Source organism: Biomphalaria glabrata, chromosome 14 (assembly GCF_947242115.1).
Source record: "Biomphalaria glabrata chromosome 14, xgBioGlab47.1, whole genome shotgun sequence".
Taxonomy (NCBI): Eukaryota; Metazoa; Mollusca; class Gastropoda; family Planorbidae; genus Biomphalaria; species Biomphalaria glabrata.
The window spans coordinates 32,355,362-32,377,189 of record NC_074724.1 but is presented as its reverse complement, the minus strand read 5'-3'; the positions used below and the strand labels follow the sequence as shown (position 1 = coordinate 32,377,189).

Genomic DNA, 21,828 nt, shown 5'->3' with positions numbered 1-21,828 from the left:
AACAGTGTAGCTTCTTGGCAGAGTGGTATATGTCGCTGACTGTCAATGAGGTCTCGAGTTGAAGCCTCACGCGGCACCCTCCTCTACCTTCTTGCCTGAGTTTTGGGGTGCATATTTAACTTGGCGCCCGATAACCATATTTTAAAAAGGCTACTTAGCGCGTCTTTCATGTCCTGTAACGCTGGGCTCAATCTCTTTTGCGAACACGTGTGTGAAGGAAGTATACTGAAGATGCTTTCCGCGCTGTATTTGGACGTTCGTCAAACAAAGCTCAACTCGAGCCGAATCTCTATAGAACTATTTGTAGTGCACATTCAGACTTGACTTTGATCCACCATGTTGGAGTAATTATCGTCTACTGTGTTTATGTTTCCTCTAGACATATGGTTATATATGACTGTTTTGTGAAATAAATAAGGTAGCAATTTATTTCAGGTTCAAGAATATTAATGTCATATCAAAATATTTGTTTGTCCGTTTGTTCTTCTGTTTTGATTTTTAAAAAATAAATCATAATCAGCAATGTCAAACATGGATCTACACTTCACACTTTAAATGGGGAAAAAAAAAGGGGGGGGTGGAGAAATCAGTCTGATCTCATAAGAGTGCAGATAAAGTTTTAATAAAATTTCTTGTGCCATAAATTATTTGGCGAAGGTGGCGAAGGTTAAGAAGTAGAAGAAAAAAAAAAAAAACGTTTGAAATACTTTCAAATTTCTGACACCAAAGAGTTTTATTAGTTTAATAAAAAAAAGTTTAAGTGCTTTATACTGTTTACAATATTAAAATTACATCAACATGCCCGGGTTATGAACTCTCTAGAAGGACGAACGATTAAAAAAAAAACCAACCTTTAAAGTGTTTATAGCTTGCTGAAAGATTTGGTTAATTTTTGTTTTCTATACCGCTTAAGAAGACATGTATTTTCTTTAAAAAATATATATTTGATTGAAATTCAAGCAGACGAGTAGGGTCAGATAAGAAAACATTGATCTCAATCAGAACTTTGGTGATTGAAACAGATTGAACACCTACACTAAGATATAGCAAACGATGTAGATAGCTCCTCCTCTGACGTTGAAGATGAGCACATTTCCTGTAAACTTGAAGATGGCTCTAAAGTCCAATCCTCGCTTTAAAAAGCGGCCGCACACATGGCATTTGCCTGGTCGTGCGGTTTGCGCGCTGGACTGTCGTTCGGATTTATCGACGGTCGAGGGTTCAAACCCTGCCCGCTCCCATCCCCCTGCGGGAGGTTTGGACTAGGAAGTAAACTATCTTCAACTCTGAAGGAACATCCGAAATATGTAAAACATTTTACAAACAAACATAGGCCTCGCTTCTTCTCTCGTCTATTTCAACACTTTATTATGATATGAAAGAGAGTAATTGATGTAGTAGTTGATAAAGAACCATGGGGCAGATGATGTAAAGGTCTTCTGCTTCTGTGGCCCACGATCAACGAGGGTGTCATGTGGCCAGCACAACGACCTACCGCCTTTACTTTTCCCCAACTAATGTCAGGTACCCGTTAGACCTGGGTGGACTCAGAGTCGCCCAAAGATCCCGAAATTAAAAATCCCAGTCTTCACCAGGATTCGAACCCAGGACCTCCATAGATCGAAAGGGGATTTTTACTTTACTTTTTTACTATAAACAACTAATATTCACTACTGGATGACTTAATCCTTTTGACTTCCAGTGGAGCATAGGTCCTCAACAGTACTTCGTCATCGGACTCTAGGTAACTCCCCCTCAGTTTGATCCAGGTCTCCATGTTTGCTTGGATCTGTCATCTGAAAGCGTTGCAGTATTGGTTGATTACAAATGTCTTACCAGTCACCATGGATCAACCTCTTTAGTTACATGAACATTTCGTAAAAGAAATGTCTCGTTTCTAGAGACTTTAAATGCCTCAGATAATACCTACATTATATAAGCAGAAAGTAAGGCGCATGTATGTTTGTCTATCATAGAAATCAAAACCGTTTGATCAATCTTGATAAAACTTGGCATAAATGTTCCTTAGATTATGGCGGAGACCGTAGTGTATGTTTTATGTTCCACCCACAACCGGAAGGCCGTAAAAATTAAAAAATAAAAAACTGAATATATCTCTATTAAAGGACGAAACTTTTTTAACAAATCGGGTAAACCCGTTTTCACGGTATTTTATATTAGATTTGAATATGTAAATCCATTTTCAGACTCTACTTTCATTTTCGTGGCAAAATATTTTTCAAAAATTATATGGAAACATTCGCCATGTTTGACTGAGATCGACATCTAATCCAGTAGATCAAAAATACCCAAAATAAGGCCCTCAGGCCGCGAGTAATATCCGTATAGTATATTAATAAATACAAAACTCTTCATAATGCAAGGATTTTTTCTGCAAATAGGTAATCAATTATACACTTTTTTTGTGTGTGTCACTGTAGGTCCGCAGACAGTACTATCAGACTTCAATGCGGCCCACGCACCAAAAATCTTTGAATACCTCTTTAGTAGATAGCGTTCTTTGAAACATAATGTTTGTTACCAATAACGGAAATGATTTTGGAGAACTCACTCGTCTTAATCACCAGCCCTGCTCTTTCTACCAATCGCAGACATCACGAGGAGGGGGGAGGGGGGAAAATGAGGGCTGCTGAGATGGCACTCCTCTCAAGGGCGTCAAGGGAAGACAATAAGAAACTTAAAGTCGTCTCGGAGTTACCTTAGAGACAAAAAAAAAAACAAAAAACAAAATGGAGCCTTGGTCTCCAGGGAGACATCACGTGACGTGGAAGTCAATTCTTGTTTGGTGCTACGGGTTTGTACACGTTGATTCAATTCACTGTTAATACACATCACACTGCTTGGTCTGCGCTTAAACACAATTGGAAACAAGTTTTCACCATTTTTTTTTTAGAATCGAATGGAGGCCACTCTTTTGTTAATAACTAGATCTTCATAATGATAATAATAATAATAATAATAATAATCTTTGTTGTCCGTTAGGAAATCGGTTTTACAATTTATGAATTACACCACACAAAGCCAAAATGTACATTCACACCTGACTCATAATTTACATGTGAAAAGTTTATATTAGATTGTCTCTATTTAATGATTTGATTGCCAGGGGAACAGAAGAGTGTTTGAGTCTGTTTGTCTTTGCTATCGGTGTCTTGTATCTCTTTTGTGATGGTAAAATAACAAAATCCTTACCAAAGGGTGATACTTAATTTCTTTAATCTTTTTAGTTTTTTTATGGATGTTTGTCTCAAACAGCTGCCCAAATGGGGTTTGTTTTTTTGCCAATGACTTTGCCAGCAGCATTTAGGATTCTATAGAGTTTATTTTTAATGCTCAGATTGCCATACCAGGCATTGATATTAAAACTTAAAATATTGCAGATGTGAGCGTGATAAAACATAGCCAAGGCATTTTAACTTTCATTAAACGAAGACAGTTTTCTCAGTAATCGTAATCTTTGCTGCCCTTTTTTAATAATAATAATAATAATCTTTATTGTCCGTATGGAAATTTGTCTTACAATTTGTGCATTACACCAAACAAAAAACATTATAACTATAAGAAACCAAAGTGTACATTCACACCAGACGCACTCATAATTTACATGTGACAAAGTTTATACCAGATTGTTCTTATTTAATGATTTGATTGCCAGGGGAACAAAAGAGTGTTTGTGTCTGTTTGTCTTTGCCATCGGTGTCTTGTATCTCTTCTGTGATTGTAAAATCACAAAATCCTGACACAAAGGGTGATTCTTTATTTCTAGGATCTTGTTAGCTTTTTTATAGATGTTTGTCTCAAACAACTGCCCAAATGGGGTTTGTTTTTTGCCAATGATTTTACCAGCAGCATTTAGGATTCTATAATGTTTATTTTTATTTTTAATGCTCAGATTGCCATACCAGGCAATCAGTATTTGCAGTAAAATTTAGTTCATTGTCTAGGATAGTGCCAAGGTATTTAAAAGTTTGCACTATTTCAATGATCTCTCCAGCTACAGAAACAATATCAATTTTCTTCTTCTTATATACCGTGATAAAGATTTGTTTCTGTTTATGATATCAGTGGCACACACACACACAAAATGCTTTAGGGCTTGAAGGTATGGTATGAAAGAAATCTGAGGGCGGATTAAGCACTTCTGAAATGTAGAGAATGCATTTCGATTTATGCATATACAAGCATATACAATTTTTTTTAGTGGTCACCTAATCCTGAACATTAATGTTCACTTTATTGTTAGGAAAAAAAATATGAATAAATAAATAAAGAGAATCAAATATGGTTTCAATATGAAACTGATTTGTTCATCAAACTAAAATTAGTATCAAAATATCCCCATTCCACACAAGGGAAGCTACTACTCAACTCTGACTTTATTGCTTAAATAATTTTTTTTTGACCTATTTTAGTGATATTAAAATACATTTACACTTAAAGTGAACCTGTTCTAAAAGATATCTGGTGTAGACATGTTGTATGTATCATACCCTAATCAGTCTATTCCAATTGTTGACATCTCCAAGCCAGTACTTAAAACTTTACTGATTTCTGACAAACTGATTCTCTTTTTTTTTTTTTATTGGTCGAAATGAAATTAACGAACACAGTCTTGAGGGCTGACTTTCAGAGTGACTTGTTTTATTTTTTACTCTCTCTCTCTCTCTGTCTCTCTCCTTCTCACTCTCTCTCTCTTTCTCTCCAGTCTCCCGCACTGCCTCCCCGAAGTTGAAAGTCGGGATTCGATCTGTACCGAAGAGTGGTGAAAGAATCCTTCCACGTTGGCAGTGAGTGTAAAGTTGGTGACAAGAGAATGGTGGAAGGGGGGGGTGTGAGTGGCGGCGTTCGGGACGTTGTGGAAGCTGTGGGCTGGGAAAGGTGGGGGGTGTGGAATTATCATGGAATACAGAGATGCCTGTAAAGGTTTGATATACAGCACTATGTAACAGCTAGGAGAGTCAGCGACTTCTTTCACGTTAAGAATATTGATTGAGGAAAGAGTTATCAGGTTACTAGGTCATTAGTTTGTGGCAGTGTGTGTCTGTCTGTGTGTGTAAAGAAGTATAACAGTGTCAGAGCATTTACACAGAGAGAGAGAGAGACACACACACACAGAGACAGAGAGATCAACGAAGGTTGTAAATGGCAAGTACGGAACAAGAACATCTTCGATTAAACATTTCCGTCCAAAACTTGGAAAACACTTTGATTAGTTGGATTGAAATCACTAAGTATTATAGTATAACACTCTCTATGCTTTTTTTTTAAAGACTAATCTGTCTATTACATGATCACTGCCAAATATGATATAAAATTATATTACATTTTTTTTAGTTATATGATCTTTGTACATGTAATAGATTTTAGTTTAGTGGTCTGTGAATTAAAACACACTGTCCTTAATCATACTTCAAAGCATCTCAGAAAGACACAAAAATAAAGGCACATTCCTCGTTCCATATGCTAAGACAAATGTGTACAAATGCTCCTTCTTCCCAAGTGCTATTAGAGCATGGAATGGGTTGCCTGAGCTAGCCAGGAAAACCAGTGACTTCGCAGAATTTAAGTCATTGGTTAACATTTTTTTTAAAATTAGGAAACCTCAGAATTTGCGCTATTCAATTTTACATTTGTCATCATAGGAATCCTTGGGCCTTAGGCCTCTTTTCTTTCCCTCTTTTTTTGGGGCTTTATATGCCTCTTTTTTGGTTAACATGCATGACTAGATGCATAACGCTTAGGACGTCATCATCTTCTTTTTTTTTTTGAAGTAACGTCTGTATTTTATAAGATAAGATAAGGATTGTTCTCATGTAGAATTGTTTTTATGTGCGTACAATATGCATACTCAGTATTTAAAACCAATCTCAATCGAAAGAACATCATTAGTTGTTTCACCTAAGGAAACATATTTTTATTATTTTATCTTTTACTCTTGTTTTGAAGGAAGGAAAGTAAACCTTTTAATTATTTCCACCAAATTATACGGTACATGGAGGCGCGGTGGCTAAGAGGTAAGACGCTTTGCTTCCGAACCGGAGAACAGGGTTCGAATCCTGGGATTTTTAATTTCGGGATCTTCGGGCGCCTCTGAGTCCAGCCAGCTCTAATGGGTACCTTACATTAGTTGGGGAAAAGTAAAGGCGGTTGGTCGTTTGGCTGGCCACGTGATACCCTCGTTAACCGTAGGCCACAGACCTTTACATCATTTGCCCTTTAGACCACAAGGTCTGAAAGGGTAACTTTACTTTTTTTTTTTTTACATAGTACACACACAAACAAATGTATTTGATCTGAAAGATTTTCAAATTCTTTTTTATATTAGTATATTTATTTGTTTATTGATACACCATCAGGAGTCTCCTGGATAATTCCAGAGGCACACTGTGAAATCACCAGATGTTGCTTAGTTCCATTTAGCACTAGTCACTTCCAGAGCACCTACATAAAGGACATCATAAGCAAATGTTTTACCTTTTTATCAATGCTAGAAAATACTTCTCATACTAGTTGCTTTATTGTTAAACAAGGTTGAAATAAACTTTCTGTATAATTCTCTATCTATTTTAATCTGGCTTACACGCCCTTTAGTCGAACATTTTTCAAAAACAATAAAGCTTTTGGACGAAATGAATGACAGTATGCATTATAACTCTCTATAAACTACAGTTAAGAATATCTGATAAAATCGTACAAATGTTGAAAATAATTTTAAAATAACTCTTTTAGTCCTCCTGTCCCTAGCGTAAAAAAAATATGTAAAATAATTTTAAAATAGCACAACTCCCCCTCTAAAATATACAGTTGTTTCCCTTTTTTTATCCCCCCAAAAAAATATATATGAATACATCGGTCTAAAAGCATCTCAAAATAATAAAAAAGAAGTTCTACAAAATTTTTAGAATCCTTTCTGACAAAGTACCACCACAAAGCACCCTAGTACCCTCCAACCCAGCCGCCTACTCCATAGCTCCCCCCTTTCTCTCTCTCTTTCTCTCTCTCTTTCTCTTTTTCCAACTTCCTATTTCTCCATGGCTGCTCTGGCTATTAAAAAAAAAAGTTCCTAGTCATTTGGTGTTGTACAATTTCCGTCATTTGTAGTAGCTTTTGATGCGTAACACGGGACTCGCGGGACCAGTGAATGCCCTCAATCATTGGGCTCGGGCCCTTGGCGATTTCAATCTAGTGCTAGGGTCGCTGAACATTACTCACACGGCTCTTGCACGTTCTGGCTTGGTCATTTGGTGGAGGGGCTTGTGTGGGTGGAGGGAATACAGCAGGCTTCGCCTTTTATTTTCACCCTACTGCTATTACAGGGACTGTATCGTTGCATATCTACGGACATCTGATCTAACCTTCTCTTGCATGAGTTTGAGTGAACTTGATAACGGCATTGGTGTAAAGCATACAAATTCTCTTATATTTAAAAAAAAATATACTTGATTTTTATTCACCAACATTTACATGTCTACAAGTTTCTTTTGTCGGTGTAGAAATGAACAAGAAAGACACGTTGAATGACACGGTGTCAATGACCTGATGTCAAAAGATTGAAAAACGCAGTCCAACTCTTTTAAAACCTACAAGATTTCGCCATACATTATTTACACGTATTTCCGTTTCCGCCCCACTTTGTTCAGCCGGCTTCCTGCTTAATATACGTCATTCCTTCTAATAATTGCATACGCTAACACACACACACAGTCATAAACACACACACTCCATCATAATTAAAAATAATACTGTCATTACTTAGCAGAGGAAATATCTTAACTTGTTGACTGATTTTAGAAGAAAAAAAAGTTAAATATTTTTTAAAATACTTTTCTATAATCTCGCTTCAAATGATTGAAGTTGTATTAATGATTTTAAATCAATCTTAAATGTACACAATTGCATAAGTTATCTCTCTCATTATTGCCAGGCTTATCTACCGTTAGTCAAGTACATTTTCAATATAAAATACTATTTATTAATTAAGACTAATTGGTTAACAAAATTTTTTTTTATTGATTCATGTTTTGTCATAGTCAATAAATAATTGTGCAAAGTTTCAACTTAATCCGAGAATGGAAAGTGTGAGAAATAATGTGTACAAGATTTTGACCAGACAGACAGACTGAGATAAAAAAAAATCAAATATATATAAACGTTTGTTTGATTGGTTTGTAAGGATAGTCTTAGTTTCAAAACGATTACGCTTCGCACGCAAACGAATTAGCAGATTATGGATCATTATTTTCATCCAGCATTTCCTTATTCCCATATCATCGTGATTATGGATCATTATTCTCATCTAGCATTTCCATATGCCAATATCATCGAGATTATGGTTCATTATTCTCATCTAGCATTTCCTAATTCTAATATCATCGAGACTATGGAACATTATTTTATCTAGCATTTCCTAATTCCCATATCATCGAGATTATGGATTATTATTTTCACCCATCATTTCCTAATTCCCATATCGCCGAGGCCTTATTAGTCAAATTCCAATTTGCTTGTAAAAAAAAAACAACTACACGCAGTTTTCAAGTTAGCAGTTTCTCAATGATCAATGTGAGTTGCAAATCTTTTCAAACAGAAACAGTTTCAGCTATATATAGACATAGTGGTGTGCAATTCCTCCGTCAACTAGGCACAATCCTGATTACAATTCATTATTTAAAATTTATTCCCCCCCCCCATTTTATTTTACCCTACCTAGCCTAACTCGGATATGCGCTCTGGACTAACGTCTAGATGTTTCTGGGTTTGAATCCTGCACGCCGCCATCCCCCGTCATGCAGCGAGAGGTTTGGCCTAGGATTCTGAAGGAAATGCCGAAATATGTACAACTAAGGGACGCTGCAGTCATTCTTGATGTGTTGTGCTTGTGCCTATAAAATTAATAAATCGAATGCCACCGAATGCGGTTCTTTTTATAATAATCTCAGAAACTCGTGCACACAAAGAGATTGAGAAGAAAAAATGCTTGCATTCATTTGTCCCAGACTGTCAATAAGAAAAAAAAATGTATTTTCATATCTTATAAAATATTATGCGCAATATTTGACGTTTTAACAATTAATCTACTATATTAATAAATGTTGGTTTATATAGCTTATATGTATTTTGAGCCCTGCGTTTTTTTAATCCATCTGATAGCTCATTGGGTGTACTAATGATGTAAAATATTTTTATTAAATATTTATTTACCTGGGTAACTATGGCAACGAGCGCCATCTTGCCATGTTCTTGAGATGTGGTGATGGTAATGAGAAGTGGTGTTTTTTTTGACGCGTTAAATATTTTACATAAAAGTTTTTACATCCTATTTCCCCCCCCCCCCCCCCCCACTGACTGATATTTATTGTTACTGTTTTTAATGATTTCCGTAAGAAACTATCTCTTACTGGAAGTCGCGCATGCGTGATGGCACTAATTGCGTTGTTGTTCTTTTTTTTCCCTTCTTTCCCTTCCAACTATAGCTCTCCTGTTTTCTTCTAATCCTTGGCCCCTGGGTTCACTCCCTTTATTCATTAGAGAAATTAAACTTCCGATAATTATCACGAATCTGTCAGCTTATTCAATGGTTTTGTTTATGAATGAAAACGCGTCGCTCCCTCGAGGTTTGTGTAGCAGAAATACGTACCTCACGAGTTGCTGATGTGAAAGGAGACCGACGGTTCCCAAATGAATGAACTCTGTGGAGTTGAAATATTATGATGTCTGGCGTGAAGAAAATAAACGCAATGGGAAGCACTATAGACGAAAACTTTGTTAATGAACTTTATTTTCAATGTCTTACCGTAACACTAAGATTCATATTAATATCGGAATCAAGAACAGTGGCGTAGCAAGGGATTTTGGGTGCCGGGGAGCTTGACTTTTTTTTAGGGGCCCTTGCATTGTGACATTCGACATCATGACATGAGATAACGTACTTAATAAATATATAAGTCTTAATTCCAATTTGTACACTGTATATCAGTAAAATTATAAAAAAAAATGATTAAGAATATTTTAATAAATAATACTGTTGTTTATTGGCCAGATAATTCTCGAGGGACAAATCTCAATTCCCATCAACTCACGTCGTGCTTTCTGTGTAGCAAAGGTCATCTATAACATCATCTAGATCAGTGCTGTCTAGTATTTTTGACTCCACGTGAATAGCAAGATGACATAGCAATGGTCTAATAGTTAATACTTAATGTAAAAAATAATAATTAGGACGTTTATTTGCCCCCCCCCCCTCTGGTCTAGTGGGGACCAGGATGACATTCGTATTAAGACCCCAGCTAAGCCAAAAACTTTAGAACCTTTTGCTAGAAGACACAGATATTAAAACCTTGTGTTCATTGGCTGACTACTTCAACAATGTCCAACGAAAACAAGGCTATAAGACACGTGACACAAGACAAGACGTCACATTGTGGACTGGAGAAACTTGGACGTTCCAAAGTTGTTGTTGTTGTTGTTTTTTTGCTGAATCGATTATTCAGTAGATCTCAAAATGGAGGTGGAGGTGTGTGGTTTTTGTCGACTTGCTGGTACATCGTTAGAAGGTAATGCAGCATTAGGTTGGTCGGATACGGACCAGTTTATTTATACGCACCCTTAAGAACTTTCTTTTTTCAAAGGATTAATTAGAAGTATGCCCAAACTAGAACAACTATTTCAAGACATATATATATATATATATATATATATATATATATATATATATATATATATATATATATATATATATATAGATATATATATATACGTACCGTCACAAAGAAAGCTCTGTATATATATATATATATATATATATATATATATATATATATATATATATATATATATATATTAAGATAGTATTGGATAAGGAGTTCTTTGGTAGCGCAGTAAGCACGCCCCCCCCCCACCCAAGTGGTTCAGTGCGGAGCCCCGGCGCCAAACGTTTTCCTGCGTTTTGGAATTCTTTTTACTGTTGTTTACAACGACTTATTCTCGTACTCTCTCTAGTAAAAAAAAAGTTAGGTCTAGTATAGAAGGAGGTATCACCAGTTAATGCTATGATCGGATATACATAAAGTGCACGTAATGCTGTAATGGGTGTGATGGTCGTAAGATCATGTTCGTGTTAAGCCAGACGTCTTGCGCGGATCGTTTTATTTTCTCGCACAAAAGTCGTAAACACAACGATGAACAATAGACGGTAAAAATTTCGACCATTCTGATTCTGTCACAAGAAAGTCGAGAAGAATCGCGTTAGCTGAGACGCTTTGAAATGTCTTCTTCAAATTTTTTAAAGTTTATATTATGGCAGACGCCACCCGCAAAAAAAAAAAACAACAACTGAATTTATTTTCAAAGGTTCTACTTAGATGATGAAGCATGTCATACTATTTTAATTTAATTTTTAAAGTTTTGTAATAATTTAATTTTACTTGGTTATTATTCAAATATGAATTTAAAAGAAAACTTTTTTTTCCTTTGAAAAAGTTATTGACCGGCTTCTCCCCACTCCCTTCCTTTTTTTTGTCCTTACATTCCCCCCCCCCCCCCCCACCCCTTTATCCAGCAAGGACCTTCATAATTATACTAACAGCGAGTTTCAAGCTACGAAGATATTTATTTATGCATTAGTGTTCGCATCGCGAGTCACTGTACAAATGGGGGCCGTTGAGGCATTACGCAAACTTGGCGTTATTGTCCGCGGACCACCAAAAAAGTTAAGGGTGAGGGGCGCAGACCACCACAAGCTGAGAAGCGCTGCGCCAGAACAGCCTGTCAGAGGGAACCGACTCCATTCGCTTCTTTTGATTCTGCTGTACAAACCAATATGCTGTTGTTGTTTTTGTCCTAACAGCTAGATTACAACCCAGCCTCTCCCCCTTCCCCCCCCCCCCACCCTCCTGTTACCTGTGTACCCTGGCTTCTCTGGTAATGATTGTGTCAATTAGATCGATGCTCCTCTTTGATCAGACAATGGGGGCGGGGCAGTACGTGACATAATGGTGTCACAGTGTCACTGGATGGAAATTTTAGTCCGGACATGTCTCTCCCCCCCCCCTCTTCTCGTTTCCGTCCCCCCTCCCCAGATTTGCCCCCCCCCCTGTTCTTTTCCCTCCCCAGAGGTTTTAAAGCTTGTGAGATGTTACCCGTATCTAGAGGTCAAAACAAATGTAGGCCCCTTATAAAATATAAAACACAATAAGGCGCTTCCATCTTAGTAGTACGAATTGATAATATGTGGTCATAATAATATCTTCTCTCTATTAAGAGTCATAGTTAAATATCTGCGTGTTCTCAAACTATTGCCTACAATAATGGCAGAGATACACGATGCTTAATATCTGCGTGTTCTCAAACTATTGTACATGGTGCTTTCCCTTTGTATGTCTGTGTCAGGACTGAGTTCTGGTCAGCCTGGGTCTCCTGTTTACTGTAGAGGAGAAGGGGGGCAATCCAGGTTGTTGGTTTCAAAACTGTTGTTGTTTTGGGTTGTTTTTATTTGGTGAGATGTTTTGAAAAACATAATGTAACTCATGATAAGGGGTGTGTTTTTTGTGCCTAGTGCAGGACGGTTGGTTTTTTAGAGATATATTCTAAGTGTAGAGACTCTAACTATTTTTGCTGTATGAGAGTGAAAAGAAGGGAATTAAAGATGTTTATATGTCGGTAAAGTGGCATTCTGAATCTTATTTTATCGTTGTATGTGTCATTATGATATTGTCCAGGACTTGGGTACAATTAGCATGAAAATGAGTCTTTGACATTTTGGGGGCCTGTCCAAAACAACTACATGCGATGGATGCATCAATCTCCAGTGAAGTATCTGCTGTATCCAGACAGCATATATCTCTGAGTACTGCAACCTGAAGTATCTACTGCACCCAGACAACGCATATCTCTGAGTACTGCAACCTGAAGTATCTACTGCACCCAGACAACGCATATCTCTGAGTACAGTAACCTGAAGTATCTGCTGCACCCAGACAACGCATATCTCTGAGTACAGTAACCTGAAGTATCTGCTGCACCCAGACAACGCATATCTCTGAGTACAGTAACCTGAAGTATCTGCTGCACCCAGACAACGCATATCTCTGAGTACAGTAACCTGAAGTATCTGCTGCACCCAGACAACGCATATCTCTGAGTACAGTAACCTGAAGTATCTGCTGCACCCAGACAACGCATATCTCTGAGTACAGTAACCTGAAGTATCTGCTGCACCCAGACAACGCATATCTCTGAGTACAGTAACCTGAAGTATCTGCTGCACCCAGACAACGCATATCTCTGAGTACAGTAACCTGAAGTATCTGCTGCACCCAGACAACGCATATCTCTTGAGTACAGTAACCTGAAGTATCTGCTGCACTCAGACAGCGCATATCTCTGAGTACAGTAACCTGAAGTATCTGCTGCACCCAGACAGCGCATATCTGAGTACAGTAACCTGAAGTATCTGCTGCACCCAGACAGAGCATATCTCCAAGTGTGTACTAATGAAAGAGTTCAAGTCCATAAGGAGCGGAAACTCGTCGTCTGTATTTTAGGCTGTTACTATCTAATAATAATGATTTAACATGCCGAATGTGTTCACTATTAGCAAGTAATAGTAGCACCCCTTCGTACGTCTAAACATAAGTGTATATGCATGGCCAATTTCGTTCCTTATAATTGGATTACCAATACGCTCATTCCTTAGATTATACTGAAGAAGCTGCTGCTGGATCTCATACTTATATGAATTTAACTTTTGTGGTACATTCTATTTGGATTATACTGAAGAAGCTACTGCTGGATATAATACTTATATGAATTTAACTTTTGTGATACATTCCAAGTACCGATACCGCGCGTAGGTATAAAGCCATGTTGGGATTACCTGTTGGATTATCTACCTGAAATAGACTAAGAGAAATCACATTATTGGATAACCTTGGACAATTGTCTTTAACCTGTTGGAGTACCAGTTGAACAACATAAGTAGGAACAGAGGTATTAGTATTATTTTAATTTTGCTTTAATTTTTTTTGTATGTATATCATTTTGTGAGGTAATATTGTAATAAAGGACACTGCTCTAGGAAAATGTCAGAGTTTATACCTCGTCCATTTGAGGAGATAGTAGCCCAGGCTCAGATGTTGGGGTTTAAGGGCAAAACGTTAAAGAAATTTATAGAGGCCCAACAGAAAATTGACTCAGATAGACTGACAAGGGAAGCGGAGGAGAGAAGACATATAAGAGAGATGGAGGACAAACAACTAGCAAGACAACATGAAATGGATAAGAAAGACATGACAGTTAACGACAACCCACAACAGAATAAACAGTTAGACAAAAACCTAAAATGCATGACAGACAACGAGGACTTGTTATTCTACTTAGAACTGTTCGAAACGACTGCTACTGCTAACGACATACCCAAGACAAGATGGCCACTTGTCCTCACTCACAAGTTAAATGAAAAACTAAAATTGTTTATGATACAAACAAAACTGATACATAACACTGACTATGATTTTGCTAAGGGGGAGCTCCTAAAACAAGCCCAACTCACAGAAGAAGCCTGTCGAACACTGTGGCATGAACTTTCCCCAAAGACGGACGATATGAAAGATTTTTATGTCCATTTGAAAAGGACATTTGACAACTGGCTTAAAACATCACAAACCCCAATGACAGTAGACGGTATAATTGACCTTATAATGAGAGACAGACTTTACAGTGTGCTATCTTCTGAGGCCCTGAAAGATATTTTGCTACGAAAGCCTACTTCAGCCCAAGAGGTCTTAGACTGTATTGATCAATTTAGAGATGCCACGAAAGGCTCCACACATATTGTAAAGGGAAGTAACAAAGTAACTAGTAACGATATCCCATATGTAGCTTTTGGTGCCACTGGTCAATCTAACAGTCGTCGCCCGAATAATATAAACACAGAGGGTACACAAGTGATATGCTATAGATGTGGAAAGGGCGGACACATTGCTCGATGGTGTCGGGTAAAGATAAATGAGAATAGAGGGCCAACACAGCAATGACTAAGAGTATTACCAGAAAGGGGGCAACACGTGGGATTATTTGCATGTCACACTGATACATATAATTTTCTAGATTATAAAGATAAATCAGTTGGTGGATTGAAAATAGTTGAGGGATTTTTAGGAGATCGAAGGGTATCTGTCCTACGAGATACAGGGGCGAGCATAATTGGGGTCCGAGAAAGTTTGATAGAAGAAAGTCAGAAGATAGATGGGTTTTTCACTTTAAAATTAATAGATGGACAAACTTTTCAGTATCCACTTGCTTGGATAGACATTGATACTCCATTTCTAAAAGGAGTCTTTGTAGCGGCCATGTTCAAGGACCCAATAGCAGATATTATTATTGGAAATGTTGATCAGGCTAAAGCATTTTTATATGGGAATGCTGTTACTAGGGCCATGGCGAAAGCAGAAGACAATAGGGTCAAATCGGAAGATAATGACAGGATTGGTCTAAGTAAGTGGATGGAATTGGACAGTGATTTTAGAGAGGATCAAAGAAATGATAGTTCGTTAGTTAGATTATGGGAAAAGGCGAAAGCAGGAACGGTCGAAGATAAGAAAAAGGGATTGGTATCATTTATAGTGGAAGAAGGTCTACTTTACAAAGAATTTGAGAGAAAAGATACCCCTGGGGTAATAGAACGACAACTTGTAATCCCTACGAATAGACGTGAACTAATATTAGAAATAGCACACTCTACACCTTTAGCTGGACATATGTCTATAAATAGAACCAGATATCGGGTATATTCGCATTTCTTTTGGCCGGGGGTAGATAAAGATATAAAAACATACATTAAATGTTGTGACCTTTGTCAAAGAGGTAGACACCCAGGAAAAGCTGGAAAGGTAGAACTAGGGCGCATGAATATTATTTCCACTCCATTTGCTAAAGTTGCTATTGATATCATCGGACCACTCCAAATGACAGATCGGAAGAATAGATTCATTTTAACGTTGGTTGATTTGGCAACAAGATGGCCGGAAGCTGTACCACTACCTAATACAACAACACCAGTAGTAATAGAAGCTCTAAGTGCTATTTTTACTAGAATAGGATTCCCGGAACAGATACTCTCTGACAATGGATCTCAATTCAAATCCGAATTATACAAAGAAATATGTCAGTTTTTTAAAATAAAGATTGTTAAATCAACACCATTTCACGCCATGTCAAATGGGGGCGTAGAACGCTTTAACGGGACTTTGAAGTGCATGCTGAGAAAGACGGCCGAAGCAGAACCTAAGAATTGGGATAGAGCTATAAACGCACTTCTGTTTGCGTACAGAGAGGTACCAAATGAGTCTACTAACATTTCCCCTTATGAAATGTTGTATGGAAGGAAAGTCAGGGGGCCTATGTCAATTCTAAAAGATCTTTTTACTAATCAACAGGTAGAACCAGAAATAAAGAATGTGTTTGACTATTTATTAGACCTAAAAAGTAGGCTGGCTGTGGCTTGTCAAATAGCTCAGAATAATAGCTCAAAACGTAAGGAAAATTATAAAAGGTATTATGATAGAAATAGCAAAGAAAAAGATATTCAAACAGGTGATTCTGTGCTTTTACTGAAACCACAGAGACAGAATAAGTTAGCCTTGCACTGGGAGGGGCCTTATAAAGTAGAAAAAAGAATTAACAAGTTTAATGTAAAAATAAAGAAAGGCAATCGAGTAAAAATCCTTCATGTTAACAGATTAGTAAAATATCATGAAAAAAACAACACGGAATGTACGGGTAAGGAAAATAGTGATCTACAACTCTCGGGAAGTGCGTCTCATGTATTGTATGGGGGTCAAGGGGAAGAATTATTACATGCGTGCATAGCGTCCCTTGTAACCGACCAGGAAGATGATAACCAAGAGGATGAAGTTACTGAGTTACCTACTCTTGAGAGTACAAATTCCAGGGAACATATTAGTATCAATACTGAATTAACCGAATCCCAAAGAGAACAGATTCAGACGCTAGTTGAGAAGTATAAAGATATAATTACTGATATACCGGGTAAAGCGAAGGTTAAATCATTCAACATTGAGCTCACAACAGAAAAGCCTATTACACTGAGGCCATACGCAGTTCCTATTCATATGAGAGATGTCTTAGACAAGGAGATAGAGAACATGATTCAAATGGACATTATTGAAGAGTCTCAATCGCCCTATGCATTTCCTGTCGTTTTGGTTAAGAAAAAAGATTCAACAGTACGTACTTGCATAGATTTTCGGAAATTAAACGCGGTTACCAAATTTGACGCGGAGGCTATTCCAGACCAAGAAGATCTTTTCCTACAACTTAATAGTGCCAAATTTTTTACAAAGATAGATCTAACAAAAGGCTTCTGGCAAATACCAATAGAAGAGAATAGTAGGAAGTACACTGCATTCAGGGTACCAAGTGGTCACTTTCAATTTAAATATCTACCGTTTGGTCTGATTAATTCTCCTAGTTTTTTTAATCGGACTATTAGGACCATTCTTAAAGGACTGGAAAATGTTGTGTTTTATTTTGATGACATTTGTGTATTCGGGCATGACTGGTCATCACACTTAATAGCACTAGAGAAAGTGTTGTCCAGGCTAAAAGAATATGGGTTTACTATCAAGCCAAGCAAACTTGAAATCGCGTATCCTAAAATAACTTTCTTGGGTAATATTGTAGGTGAAGGAAACATATACCCAGAACCCAATAACAGAGACAAGGTATTAAATATAAAAGCACCAAAAACGAAAAAAGAGGTTCGATGTTTGCTAGGTATTGCTAATTTTTATAGCAGATTTATTCCAGCATTCGCGGAAATAGTATTTCCAATTACTGGATTGTTAAAAAAAGGGACACCGACGAGGGTCAATTGGACTCCAGAATGTGACCGGGCATTAAGAAAAATTCAAATGTGCATGACACGGGATCCTATACTGAAATTACCAGACGTTAATAGACCATTTATTGTGCAAACAGACGCGTCGGACATAGCCATATCATGTTGCCTTTTGCAGGAAGTAAAAGGAATATTCCATCCTGTTAAGTTCTTGAGCAGAAAACTGTTGCCCAGAGAACAACGGTATTCTGTAATAGAGAGAGAATGCCTTGCCATTGTTTGGGGGGTGCAACGCTTGTCCAGATATTTATATGGCGCTAAATTCACAATTCAGTGTGACCATAGACCACTGGCCTTTTTGAAGAGCGCAACATATGGGAATAATAGAATTTGTCGTTGGGCTCTATTATTACAATCATTTAACTTTAATGTAGAACATCTAAAGGGCAAACTAAATGTAATTGCTGACTTTCTATCTAGACTAACAGAATAGACCAACATGACATTGATTACAGATAACTGACATTTAATATTTATTCATTTCAAAGTTATTTGTTTGCTAGGATTGGGGATATGTAATTAACCGCCTTCTACAAAAGGTAGAATATATGTTTGCACAATATTTTTTGTTTACATGTTGATATGTATATATATATATATATAAATATAATTATAATTGCTTAGTATGTTGTATATAACATTTACATTTCGGAAAATATGCTTGTTCACTGACTATTTTTTTTGTTTACATATAATTATTATTGCCTAGCAGGTTGTGTATAGAATTGACATTTCATGTGGATACATCTTTTTTTTTGTGGGTTTTTTTTTTACAAACTGTAGGCTATGTTTTAGTACCAAGATTACTTTTATTTGCATGTTGATATATGTAAGTTTGGAAAATCTCTTTATCGGAAGTTTGTCTGTTTTAAACGAACCCAGAAACAGACAAAAATTAGAGGGGGGAGAAATGTCAGGACTGAGTTCTGGTCAGCCTGGGTCTCCTGTTTACTGTAGAGGAGAAGGGGGGCAATCCAGGTTGTTGGTTTCAAAACTGTTGTTGTTTTGGGTTGTTTTTATTTGGTGAGATGTTTTGAAAAACATAATGTAACTCATGATAAGGGGTGTGTTTTTTGTGCCTAGTGCAGGACGGTTGGTTTTTTAGAGATATATTCTAAGTGTAGAGACTCTAACTATTTTTGCTGTATGAGAGTGAAAAGAAGGGAATTAAAGATGTTTATATGTCGGTAAAGTGGCATTCTGAATCTTATTTTATCGTTGTATGTGTCATTATGATATTGTCCAGGACTTGGGTACAATTAGCATGAAAATGAGTCTTTGACAGTCTGTTCAATCTTTTAGTGACATTTTTTTTCCTCTTAGAGAACCTAAAGCTTTGAGGCGTCTTTTACAAATCTAAGTTATTTGTTACATTAACTCATTCTATGGCTATGGAACGTATCTAATATAAGGGAAATATAGGTGAACTTTTCTTTTTATGCAACTCTTTCCGTAAATTTGATACACAACTTATTTCATATGTAGACTATTGCATTTTGCCTTTAAGTTTGATATTTTGAAAAATTGACCTAGTTATCTATGTCCAGCTGTTAAATTATATTTATCTTAATTAACCAGTTCGTATGTTTCGTGACGTCTTATCAAGACCGCACTACAAACAGCGATGTCCTTACGAAGGCCGGTATGGACAGTGTAGAGAGATAGACTATACTATAGAGGGACTTCTTATGGTCCGACAGTTACGCTGGGCAGGGCACGTATCCCGTATAGGGGACGAACGTATGCCAAAAGCAGTCTTTTTAGGTGAGCTAAAAAGTGGTTGATTTAACAGAGGTGTACCACAGATACGCTTTAAAGACCAGCTTAGGCGCCAACTTGCCCTAGCTGATATAGAAGAGAGCACCTTGTTGCATGAGGCCTCAGAACGATTGAAAGATTGAAAAGGCCAGTGTGCAGAACTTTCGTCAGAAAAGTTTAGAATTTTTGTATCTGTGGCTGACATTGTTTTCCATGAATTTAGAGAATTGAGAATTTAGCTGTATGTGGTTGACACTGATTCCCATGTATATAGAGAATGAAGAATATGGCTGTTTGTGGTTGACATTGTTTTCCATGCATATAGAGAATGAAGAATGTGATTATCTGTGGTTGACATTGTTCCCCATGTATATAGAGAATTGAGAATTTAGATATCTGTGGTTGACATCTGTGGTTGACATTGTTTTACATGTCTATAGATCTAGTCCCCTTGCCTCCATTCTAAAATGGTGCAGTTCTGAAAACCAGCGATCTGGCGGATCGTCTGCTCAGCCTTGTTCAGGTGCCGCCTGACTGACAGCAGTGCGTGGCGCGAGGGAAACCATTCGGAAATGTCAAGTCGATTGCGGTCTACGTCCCTCTATGTGACATATGTCATGCACTCTTTTACGCGGGCTTTTTACTAACTGGTGTCATGCTCAAGAGTCTGCGGTTCTAGTGACCTATATAAAGACTTTTTAAAAAAATGTAATTACCTAAAAGCTGTTCAATGTGGTATAAAAGAACTGGTGGTGGAGGGAGGGGGGGGGGGTATGAAATGTTTTAATAAAAAGACAATATTGTGTGTGTGTGGGGGGTAAATATTAATTTGGCTCGCAACTGTACACTGGCTCACAGGCTCTCTCTTACACTCACACACACACACACACACACACACAGGATATTGGGAAGTCGATGCCGGACTAAATATCGATGTCGTAACACGAGGCGCAACCACGAGGGCGTAAACTTTAAAAGTAAAACAAACAAACCCGTCACATTCCTTTCCCCACCCCGGCTCTATTTTACGATGACAAGGTCTTAGGGAACCTCCACTTATGACGTCTTCGCGTCCACAATATACTCCTCAAGCTAAATAAATAAAAATTGTTTTAAGAGATCGAGTGATTTTTTTTTTTCTGAGCCAATAAGTTTTACAAATAAAACAACGGCTTGATTTGATTATTATTATTTTCATTATTATTTATTTAACCTTTTTTTATTATTAGAAGCATGTCTTTCTAGTTTCTACTGAAAAATAAAACAATTTTCTTTTTAAAGCCCTCATAGCTACTTCTTACGTGGAGGAAATATTTCGGTAATCCGACATTTCATAAGCAAGCAAAATTTACATTGACATTCGAAAGACTATGTGAATGTGAATGTATGAGGTAGTTCAAAGGGGGGGGGGCTAAATTTCTCCTCTCCCCTCCCCCCCTTTTTCCCCCCTGCGCTACGTAGGCTGTTGTAAGCTAGATGGCCCTTAAAGACAAAATAAATAAAATGAAATAAAGAATTCTCAAGGCTCATAAAGATGATTAAATCTTTCATCCATTCCATTCCATTTGTTTTTACCATGTTTTGTACTTGGTTATCAATGGTGTTTGTAATCTGAGGCCCGCGGGTCTCTTCCAGCTCTTCTCTAAAGATAAGTATCAACAGAGCGATAGCGACTTGAGTGGAGGTCTGAGATTTGAGTCCCTACAAGAGGTCCTCAGACTGTTGACTAACATATGTCCTTTGGGTCGAGGTCTTTGTTTCAGCAATGTGGAAGTATTGGGCTCGTTGACTTTGTCAAAAAGAAGGGAGCCTTTTTTTTTTCTTTGAGAGAGAGGCTGAAGATATTGTATCTTTCTCGAGCTTGAGCGAGTTTTAAAAAAAAGTTTCTCTGAGACATGAACTCTTAATTTCCTCTTAAGGAAGTGGCCTGCCACTGAACAATACAATTTAGAAACTTAAACATTTTAACAATACCATTTAGGAACTTTGAAATTTGAACCATATAATTCTAAGGATCTAGCCTGAACAATAATATTTAGTAGCCTGTTGTTTCAATCACAGCGGACTCTGTAAGGCTCTAACCTGCTACAATCGGCAGACAGTGGGTTTGTTTGCTTTAGATGTGGCAAAAT

General features: G+C 37.3%; 1 long non-coding RNA gene across 10 annotated transcripts in view; it reads left to right on the top strand.

Moving 5' to 3' along the window:
• Positions 1-21,828, top strand: part of LOC106073339 (uncharacterized) — a 314,185-nt gene that overhangs the window by 140,498 nt on the left and 151,859 nt on the right. The gene's annotated exons all lie outside the window — the stretch shown is intronic.